This window comes from Macrobrachium nipponense, chromosome 6 (assembly GCF_015104395.2).
Source record: "Macrobrachium nipponense isolate FS-2020 chromosome 6, ASM1510439v2, whole genome shotgun sequence".
Lineage (NCBI taxonomy): Eukaryota > Metazoa > Arthropoda > Malacostraca > Decapoda > Palaemonidae > Macrobrachium > Macrobrachium nipponense.
In genome coordinates, this window is record NC_061108.1 from 140952453 (window position 1) to 140962452 (window position 10000).

A 10000-nucleotide genomic window follows, 5' to 3' on the forward strand; every position below is an offset into this window, starting at 1 on the left:
ATCATATTTTAACTGATAAAAATTATATATGAAGTGATAAAAATCATATATTAACTGATATATTAACTGATTTATTAATTGATATATTAACTGATATAGTAACTGATATTTTAACTGATATAGTAACTGATACATTAACCCATATACTAACTGATATAGTAATTGATATTTTAACTCATATACTAACTGATATAGTAATTGATATTTTAACTCATATACTAACTGATATAGTAATTGATATTTTAACTCATATACTAACTGATATAGTAATTGATATTTTAACTGATATAGTAACTGATACATTAACCCATATACTAACTAATGTAGTAATTGATATTTTAACTCATATACTAACAGCAATTATTGGTAAGATAAAAGGTAACAGATTGATTATAGGCTACCTGATTTATTTATACATATATATATTGATTCATATAATTATGATCAATATATGTGCACTTAATACAACTGATTAACATAAATGACTAATCCAAGTTATTAATCTAGGTGCACTTTCATTAGATTCCTAGTGCATACACGCACAGATATATATTGATTCTGTTATTTACTGATACTTTAGCTATGATAGTTATATAGATATTGACCCTTTACTGATACTTTATATATGGAATACGTGACCAAGGATATACCCACTGCACATTTAACTAGCGTTTCGAACAACTTTTCGTCCATTACACAGTTCCAGACAACCACCTATAGCCAAATGAAATGGCCAATTCCAAATGGTTAAAAACAAAGGGAAATTGCCTGGGCAGGGTCCGACGTTCTATTTTGCGCCCATACTTGTTCTCTGCATCCTTTGCCATACAAATACATTCGCGATGAATAAAATCATCCCCAGCACGAGTCCTGCGCCAGCAAACGTAGAGTTGAATATCCTCCTTGGTCATAATTGTCGGAAGTATGTCCCTTTGTAGTCAATTGCAACAACCACCGGAGCATTCCCCATTAAAAACGAGATTAACGACGGGATACGGGTGTCGGTCCAAGAAGTCCACGAAATAAGCTTGTTCACTTATGATGGTGCTTATTCCCTTCACATTGTAGGCGGTCGTTACTTCACTGCAGTCGTCCGCAGCGATGAACGGGTTTTGGAATTGTAGACGATCTGTCCGGGCATGCGATGTGAAACTCTCGTACTGCAGGGTACTGTAACCAGGTTCCATTAATCAGCCTGTAAGTGAAATTATACTTGTCACAAGGGCAAAGTAAATTCAGACAATATCCAAATATGGGAGGGAGAAAGCCGTTAAGAGCTAGAATTAACCCACATGAATTCGCTGATATTTTATGGAATTCAAAAGAGTCAGCTGTACAGACTTTTTTATCCATGGCATTATAACAATGAGTGAACCTATCCAGGTCTCTGACGACCGTAAAAAAATATCAAATATTACAGATATCAATACGAATCCCAAAGAAAATTCGATATTACTGGTAGTAAGTTACTAGACAAAAAGAAGTGGGAAACGGAGCTATTTGTAAGATTGCTAGGCAACTTAATCACGATTCTGTAATTATCTACGCTTACTGAAATTTAGCTGTGATAAAATCCAATCCTATGTGCCCTAACAAAAGGTTCATGTTCAATTTTCTCGCTCGCATCCTCTGAGGTTAATTTTTAGGCAGGAGATGCTACGAAAAAACCTACTATGTAACTAATTTCTATATAAACTTTGGGGTTTTCAAGAAAATGTGACATTTTCCCATGAATGTGATTTACTTGAATTGTAATATGCTAATGTTGCAAGTAAATTTTTCATACCCATGACCTGATACTTCTAAATGTCCATTTACCAATGTCATAAGCTGATTTATTGACTCTAATTGTCTATGAGGTTCAGAAAAAAATAAATTCATTTTGATGTTATAGAAATGCTATTCGCTTATTTTGTTCATTAATTTTAAAATGATTGCGATTTCTTAACTAAGCTTGCATTGATCACCACGGATAAGAATAGGTTACAGCTATGTATGTCACCCACTCTCCAGCTAACTTGTTTTGTAAGCACAAGACAACACACAACTACAGATGAAGCCTGTGCAAGCGGATTATTGGGGTTAAAAAGAACAGTGATGATTCAGCAAAACGCGCTAGGCAGGAGGCTGCGCTCAAGCCACCTTTAAGAGTTACGTTACTCGCTGTAATAAATACGACTTTAGTACTTTCAAATGATAGCCATGTATAAATTGAATATTTTTTGTTTCAATACTCCACCCACACCAGAAGAATGTCTGAAAAAACAGTACCAAAATTTAACAATATAATATTAGTTTCATGTTGGAAACCTGCAAGATTGTAAAATATATGTAATTACTTATGTTAAATTAGATATTCCTTATTCAAACTAATGAAAAAGGTTTCCATACAAATTTTATATATATTATTTACCCTGTAAGATCCATATAGGATTATTCACATAGATATACATGTTCACTTCTAGACTTCCTGACTTTAAAATCTCTCTTTTGTTTTTCTCTTATTGACTATGAATATAAACCACCGGGACAGACAATATGCCAGTAGGTTTTGATATGTGTTTGAACTTTTAGCTTATTTGTCGTTAATATCCCTAGAATACTGAATGGACTACTAAACTAAAGCGTTAAGTTAGAGTTCAAATCTTTACACATATATATTTGGATATTTTATAAACACTTACCGCATATGGTTACGTTTTGCTTATTGATTTTATCGTGATTCCTTTTTTATTATAATTTGTAACCCTTCCAACTTCTTACGGAGTATATTATATCGACTCCACTTGTATCCATGCTTTTTTTATATTTGATAAATTAATGGTTGGCCTGAATATGTGGAAAGTGTTCTAGCGGCGTACCGTATAAGGCTACTTGTGGTATCAGTTCTATAGATACAAGATATGAATGATAAAGGTATTTAAAACCGCGAGAACCGCTATAATCCAGTTCAGATCCAATATCACGAGTGTAACTCGTAGGACATTGACACTTTCTTATTTATCTGTTCTACCAAACCGATTGACTCTGGAATTCACACGACGAGTTAAGGAAATTATTATTGATTTACACCACCCGAGTCAGAGATTATCATGTGTTGAATTCCATGTTTACTGATGTAGCACTCATAAATATTCCTAGCGCACTCAATTGCGGTGTTTGTCTTTTAGTGCTATTAATTCTATATAATGTGTCAAGGCAACTACTAACACTAAGAGGTGTTTTTTCCCCTGTCAGACTCGTAACTCTGTTAATAAATCTACATGTATTCTTTCAAGGATTGATTTGGCACGGGATAGGCCCCTAACCTGACATGTGTCTTAGTGTGTCCCTTGTCATGACGCATGTTACAATTAGTTATGTGCTTTTTATATCTGTAAGCATTGTAGGCCAGTAAAATAGTGATTTGGCTTTCTGTGACATAATAGAGAACCCTGGATGATCATGTAATGGATTGGAATGCAACCAGTTTAGGACGATTGGTATGAAAGAGATTATTACTACTACCTGGTCGTTAGTCACCTGCTGTGTTCTTCGGGTTTTCCTGGTCACGGACCTACATATAATATTACATTTGATTACATAATTCTGCTACACATACTTTAAATATACTTTTGCTTTAGGGTTTCCATTTGAAGTGTTTATTGTTTTGCTTAGCTACTGACCCTTGCTTTGTTCAGTTTGTAACAGTTCATCGCTCCAACCCAGGTATTCAATGTTCACGATCTCTTGGGTTACTGAATTTTCTTGTTCAGTTACGGTTTTAACAATAGGCACAGATGTTTCTATATCTTTTAGTCCAACTAATGGTTCTTTACATTATGGTGCGGGATTGCGGGATAATGCGTCAGCTATGATATTTGCTTTCCCAGGTAGATATCTTAACTTGGCTCCAAAGATCTGAATGATCATATGCCACCGAGTTCCTTTGGGACTGTGATTAAAGCCTTTGAAAAACTCAGTAAGGGACTTAATGTCAGTAAGGACTTTAACAGGATAGCCGTAGATTATGAACTTAAAATGTACTAGTGAGTTAATGATACCTAGTTCTTCGTTACCTGTTACTGCATATTTACTTTCAGAGGGCTTTAGTTTTCGTGAATAAAAAGCTATAGGAAAGAACTGTTTATCATATTGCTGAAGTAGTATCCCTCTTACCCCTTGATCCGAGGCGTCTGTTGCAATAAAATAAAATTCCTTATTCAAATCAGGGATTTTTAAGATAGGTGAGCTGCATAATTCCAATTTTAAGATATCGAACACCTGTTGATGCTTTTCAGACCATAATAAATCTACGCCCTTCTTCGTAAGATCTGTTAAAGGAGCTGCTATGATTGACGAGTTACATGTAAACTTACGATTGTAATACCCACTACAGCGCAAAAGTGCTGTATCTCCCTTTTACGTTAATAGGTACCGGAAAGTTATGAATAGCCGACACCTTACCATGGACTACTTTAAGACCTTGACTAGACACATAAAACCTAATTAAACATGCTCGGTTTTTATAACTCACATCAGATATTTTACTCTGAGGTTATTTTGTCTTAGTCTCTGTAGCACTAGCTCTAGTTTATGCGAATGTACTTCTAAAGTATTGAAAAGATTACAAGACCAACCATATAGGCATGTAGGGTATCCCCTAAAAGGTCTCCAAACACTATATTAATCATTCTGGTGAATGTAATTGGGGCACAACGTAAACCAAAATGCATACATAAAAATTGATAATGTCTCGAGTGTGCTGAAAGTGGTGTATGAGGTACACCCACATAACTAATGGTATCTGGTGAAAGTCTTTAAGTAAGTCCAAGCTGGTGAAAAATTTATTCTGACCTAACAAAGATAAGATATCGTCGGTACATGGCACTGGAAAACGATCGGGAATCGTTTCCTTGTTTAAGCGACAGAAATCTACTCAGATTCGCCAAGTCTGATCTTTTTAGGCATGACGTTTAAGGGAATAATTATATGGGCTATTTGATTTCATAATGACTCCTATTACTAACATTTTTTTCAACTTCGTCATTTATCTCTATTTTGAAATTTCATTGGGAGTCTATACTAAGGTACGTATATAGCTTTATTTTTGTCCTTAGACGGTATTTTGTGTTCAATGACATCCGTTTCCCCAGAGATCACTCGTTAGTGGAGAAACATCCTGATATTCAGATAAAATATCAAAAAATTTCTGCTGAATCACCTCTGCTTGAATGACTTTACCGATATTACTTTAAATAGGGTATAAGAGGGATTCATCCACAACTGGTTGGGCGTGATTAAATTTAGCAACAGTAAAACATACGATATTTATAACTTCCATATCCACGATATGTATAGGTTTTGTGGATCACTAGATTAACTTGTTGCTGTGAGTCAACCGTGTATAGTGCTTTGTTCGCGGAAATCTGTTATATTTCAGAGTGTCGGGAAGGGATTAAAATTTTCAGATCCCAGCAAAGTCTTTTTACCCATACTAAGGCATTCGAGGGTGCATGCGTCTCGAGATTTTGTGAGGAAAACTGCGACTGCGGGTGTGGGAGAATTCTGTTGGGTCACTTGAACAATGTCACGATTTATGAGACAAGTAATTGGTTCCTCTATATAAGTTATTATTTGATTAACTGTCTCTTTTTGTCCAAAACGGATTTTAATGTGTTAGAAGGTTTATAGAATTTTCCTTTGATAAACATGCCTTATTTGGCAGAAGGTAAGATAATGTTTTGTATACCCATAGATGGATATCCTACAATTACACTAGGTACAGATCAATGGTTTTTATAACTATAAAAGTATCTGTAAGCGTTCGCTTATCCGCCACTACTTATAATAACTTATTGTATTAAAATTACGAGAACCTGCTCTGATTACTTGATATGGTCGTGTGATTCATAGGAAAATCCCTTTTTAATTCAAAAAGGTATTGGCATGTATGATCCAACATCGCTCTCCCCCCTCTACTAGAGTCACTTATGTAGAATGTGCTCGGCTTGCAACACTCAGCAGATTTGACTGACCCTGACCGTTTTACTAGAAGACACAGTAATCAAGTTTGCTGAAGCACGATTTGTTTGTTTCGGATTTTTAGGGCTACTATTTGCCTGTTTCTTTTTATAATAATTAGGATTCTTCTCTTTATTATCATCAGCAACGTATTGTGTGTTTTTAGCATTATGTTGCTGTTGGCTACATAGAAAGCAACGAACATAAGAATGACTTGAACTATTAGGAATTGAGCGATTACTATTAAGACAAGTTATCTTTACTGCATTATTATTAACTTTATGTACTTGCTGTGGTTTACTTTCATTCTTTGCTAAAATTTGAAATAGTGAAGGATCCAGGTCAGCGCATTTAGACATATTTTGTTAATTTGTTTATATGAATGTTAAGTATGTTAACCTAATGAAAGTTTTTTACAGACATGTTATTCCTTGCAATCCAGCCGTATTTTTTTTTAAAGTTAAGTTGAGTCATAGAGATTTGATTTTTTAAGCATAACTCAAGGCTGAAACTGCGATCGGGACCTTGCAAAGGAGCCTTTATTGTCCTGACTCGAAATAGTGTTACCTCTAATTTATCCAGATTTGTGCGGGTGTTCCACTTGTTTTGTGTTTCCTTATCACTACGGTGCCTAACGACCCTATCCATGCATCTGTATAAATACAGACGTCCACTGCGTAAACGCATATTCAATGTTTAATATGATTTGTTACGTACAGAACTAATAATCACCCAAAATGATAAGATTAACACAGTATATGATTATGATATTTCATAGAACTTCTGGAAACAGAAACTCAAATATAAAAACTCGCAGTAGCGAAATCCCAATGATGTAGATAATTTCTGTAAAAAAGTAAGATTAAGAATGTCTCGTAACTTCAGCCACAGGAGCATTGAAAATTCGACCTGCAAAGGAAACACTCAAAGATACTCCAAATGAATAAAAACATTGTACTTAGCTTGACTTTGTGGGAAATCACGGCGTTTCGATACTGCCTTGGTGCCCCTTCTCTGTTTAGCGGATGACCCTTGCTCTTAGCGTTGTTTGTTTGTTGAATGAATCGTTTTTTTGCTGGTCTTGAAGATCTTGCTGTTTAGGTGACGTCACGGCGTTTGGCGTCGATGTCGCTTTTCCACAGTGACCTGAATTCTCAGTTCGTCTTCTGCTCGTTCGGTGTTTGTTTGTTGAATGATTGTTTCCTTGAAGATCCGATGCTGCAGACGCGTCCGGTTTGTTTCTTGAAGTGCTGGAAACGCTCAATAAACGATGATGTTTTCTTGAATGATTCTAATGAGAGACATCTCTTACGGTTAGGACGAAGCTTGTGTTGCCGTAGGAAGCAGACACGTCAGGTTTGTTTCTTGAAGGTATGCACTGCTGAAGACGCTCACTAAACAATGACACTAAGTTGCTTGAAAAATCTCTTGCTTTCGCCGTTGTTGACTTCTGATATGATACATTATTCGTTATTCTGGTTATGCTTCGGAAGACGTTGAAGAGTATGATGAAGGCTGCCACCAATATATAGGGCTGATACCTTAGTATAATAAGGCGCCCTGTGAGGTTATTTAGACCTGCGATAATTGTACGCTAAGGTTGGGTTGTTATGACTCTCCATACTCATTGGAGTGTCTTGGATTTCGATGATAATTTACGAAGTCAGTATCTTCTTTGGTTATGACGACGGAGATGTTTCAAACTCATGATGATAATTTCTAAGTTCATTCAGTATCTTCTTTCTGATGTGAGGTTTCTAGTAGAAAACACAGAGTACAAAAATATCTCCATCCTCTGAGATTACGTGATGAAGATCAGATAAAATTTGATAGGTCTTCTAATGATGATGGCTGATTGAATTCTGACTTACAATCTGGTTTACAAATCATAAAGGAAGCAGACAGTAGCTCGAACATACGAACATACACACAGATGACATAGATTACAAGTCACGAAGGCCGTTTGAGTTATAGGTCACTGTGGTTGTCTCAAGCAGGTAGCTTGGACTACCATTTGCAAAACAAATGAATGACCACAGATGACGGCAACTAGACACTGACTGATTACAACACGTCATTTTAGCCTACTTTATCATATCTGGTCTGATCACATTCCTGCAAGCAAACTGGTTGACCTCTTGGGTCACTGGTTTTAATTAATCATAGTTTTAGTTTTTTATATATGGAATAACATTCCATATTTTGTAATATGTAGCACTTATATCTTATATATATATATATAGTATATTTATACTAATATATCTATATATATAATATATTATATATATATACTTATACTCTATATACTTTATATATAATATGACTCAGACCGTGGGCATTGCGTTGCTTTATCTTATAGCCTGAAACAATGTATGCCCACTTTTGTTCCCGCTCACGAATTTAGGGGAAAATTTGAATTTACCTCTGTAACCTATTCAACTAAATTTACTTAGCTATTTCCTTAGCATAAATTTCCCCCTCGTCTGGGAATGTTGGCTTTGAATTTCTACTTTTGGTTCTTTTTACATTCCCTTCTATATTCCTTGTGAGATTGTTTTTAATCTATTTTGAATTATCCTGATATAGTTCTGTTCTTCATCCAGGGAAGTTTGCTATATCCTAATTAAATCTGTGTGATACTGATTTATCATAGGCCAAAGGACCTTGTCGCGTATTTAACAATATTCTTAATCATGTTGATTCAATTTACAATTTACATCAAATGCAAAACTCCTCTTTCATTTTATATTCCTCCAGACTTTCTTGATTCCTAATTGTTCATAATCGTCAGTTCCGGATTGGACCTTTCCCAAGGCAAAATAATTGATTGTAATATCTTACGAAAAAGCGAAAGCTTGTCTTTCATTTTATGTTTTTTAATTTAGACATTTAATAAAAAATAAAAACTCTTTGATTAGAATACATAGGATCGCGAATGAGGAAAGAAGACACGAATGTAGTATGGATTTCGTGTTCCAAACTACATACATTCATATATACATAGAATATATAATATATATATATATGTTAATCTTATATATATAAATATATATATAATATATAATATTAGTATATTATATATATATATATAATATAATAAATATCTATATATTATATATATATAAATCTATATATATATATATATATATATATATATATTGTAGTAGTATACTATATAGTATATAATATATAAATATATCTATATATATATATATATAATATATAGATAATATATTATATATGATGTAATATATATCGATATATAGTATAAATTGTATAATATATTATAGATATATTAATATATATATAGATTATTTATATATATATTATATAATATATAGATATATATATAGAGATATATATAATAACTATTATATATATAGACTATATATATATTATCATAATATATAAGATATATAGAAATATATCCTATTAATATAGTACATATATATAGATATATATAATATGATCATCCAATATATAATAAGTATATATAGATATATATATATAGATATATTATCTATATCTATATATATAATATATATTATAGATATATATATAGATATATATATTATATATATATTAAATATATATATAATAATTAGTATATAGATTATATAATATATTTATATAATAGATATATATATACTAATATATATATATATAATATATATTAATTATATAAATATAATAATAGAAATATATATATATAGATATAGGTATATAGACTATTTTTATATTATATATATATATATATATATATATATATATATATATATATAATATATATATATATAATATATATATTATAATATATATATATATATAATATTATATATTATCTATATATATTTATATATATATATAAATATATATATATATATATATTAATATAATATATATATATAATACACAAGTTAAATTATATTAATATGATAAATGAGTGAACATAAATTATTTGCGATATGAATAGCGTGACATTTCGTAACAGGTACAC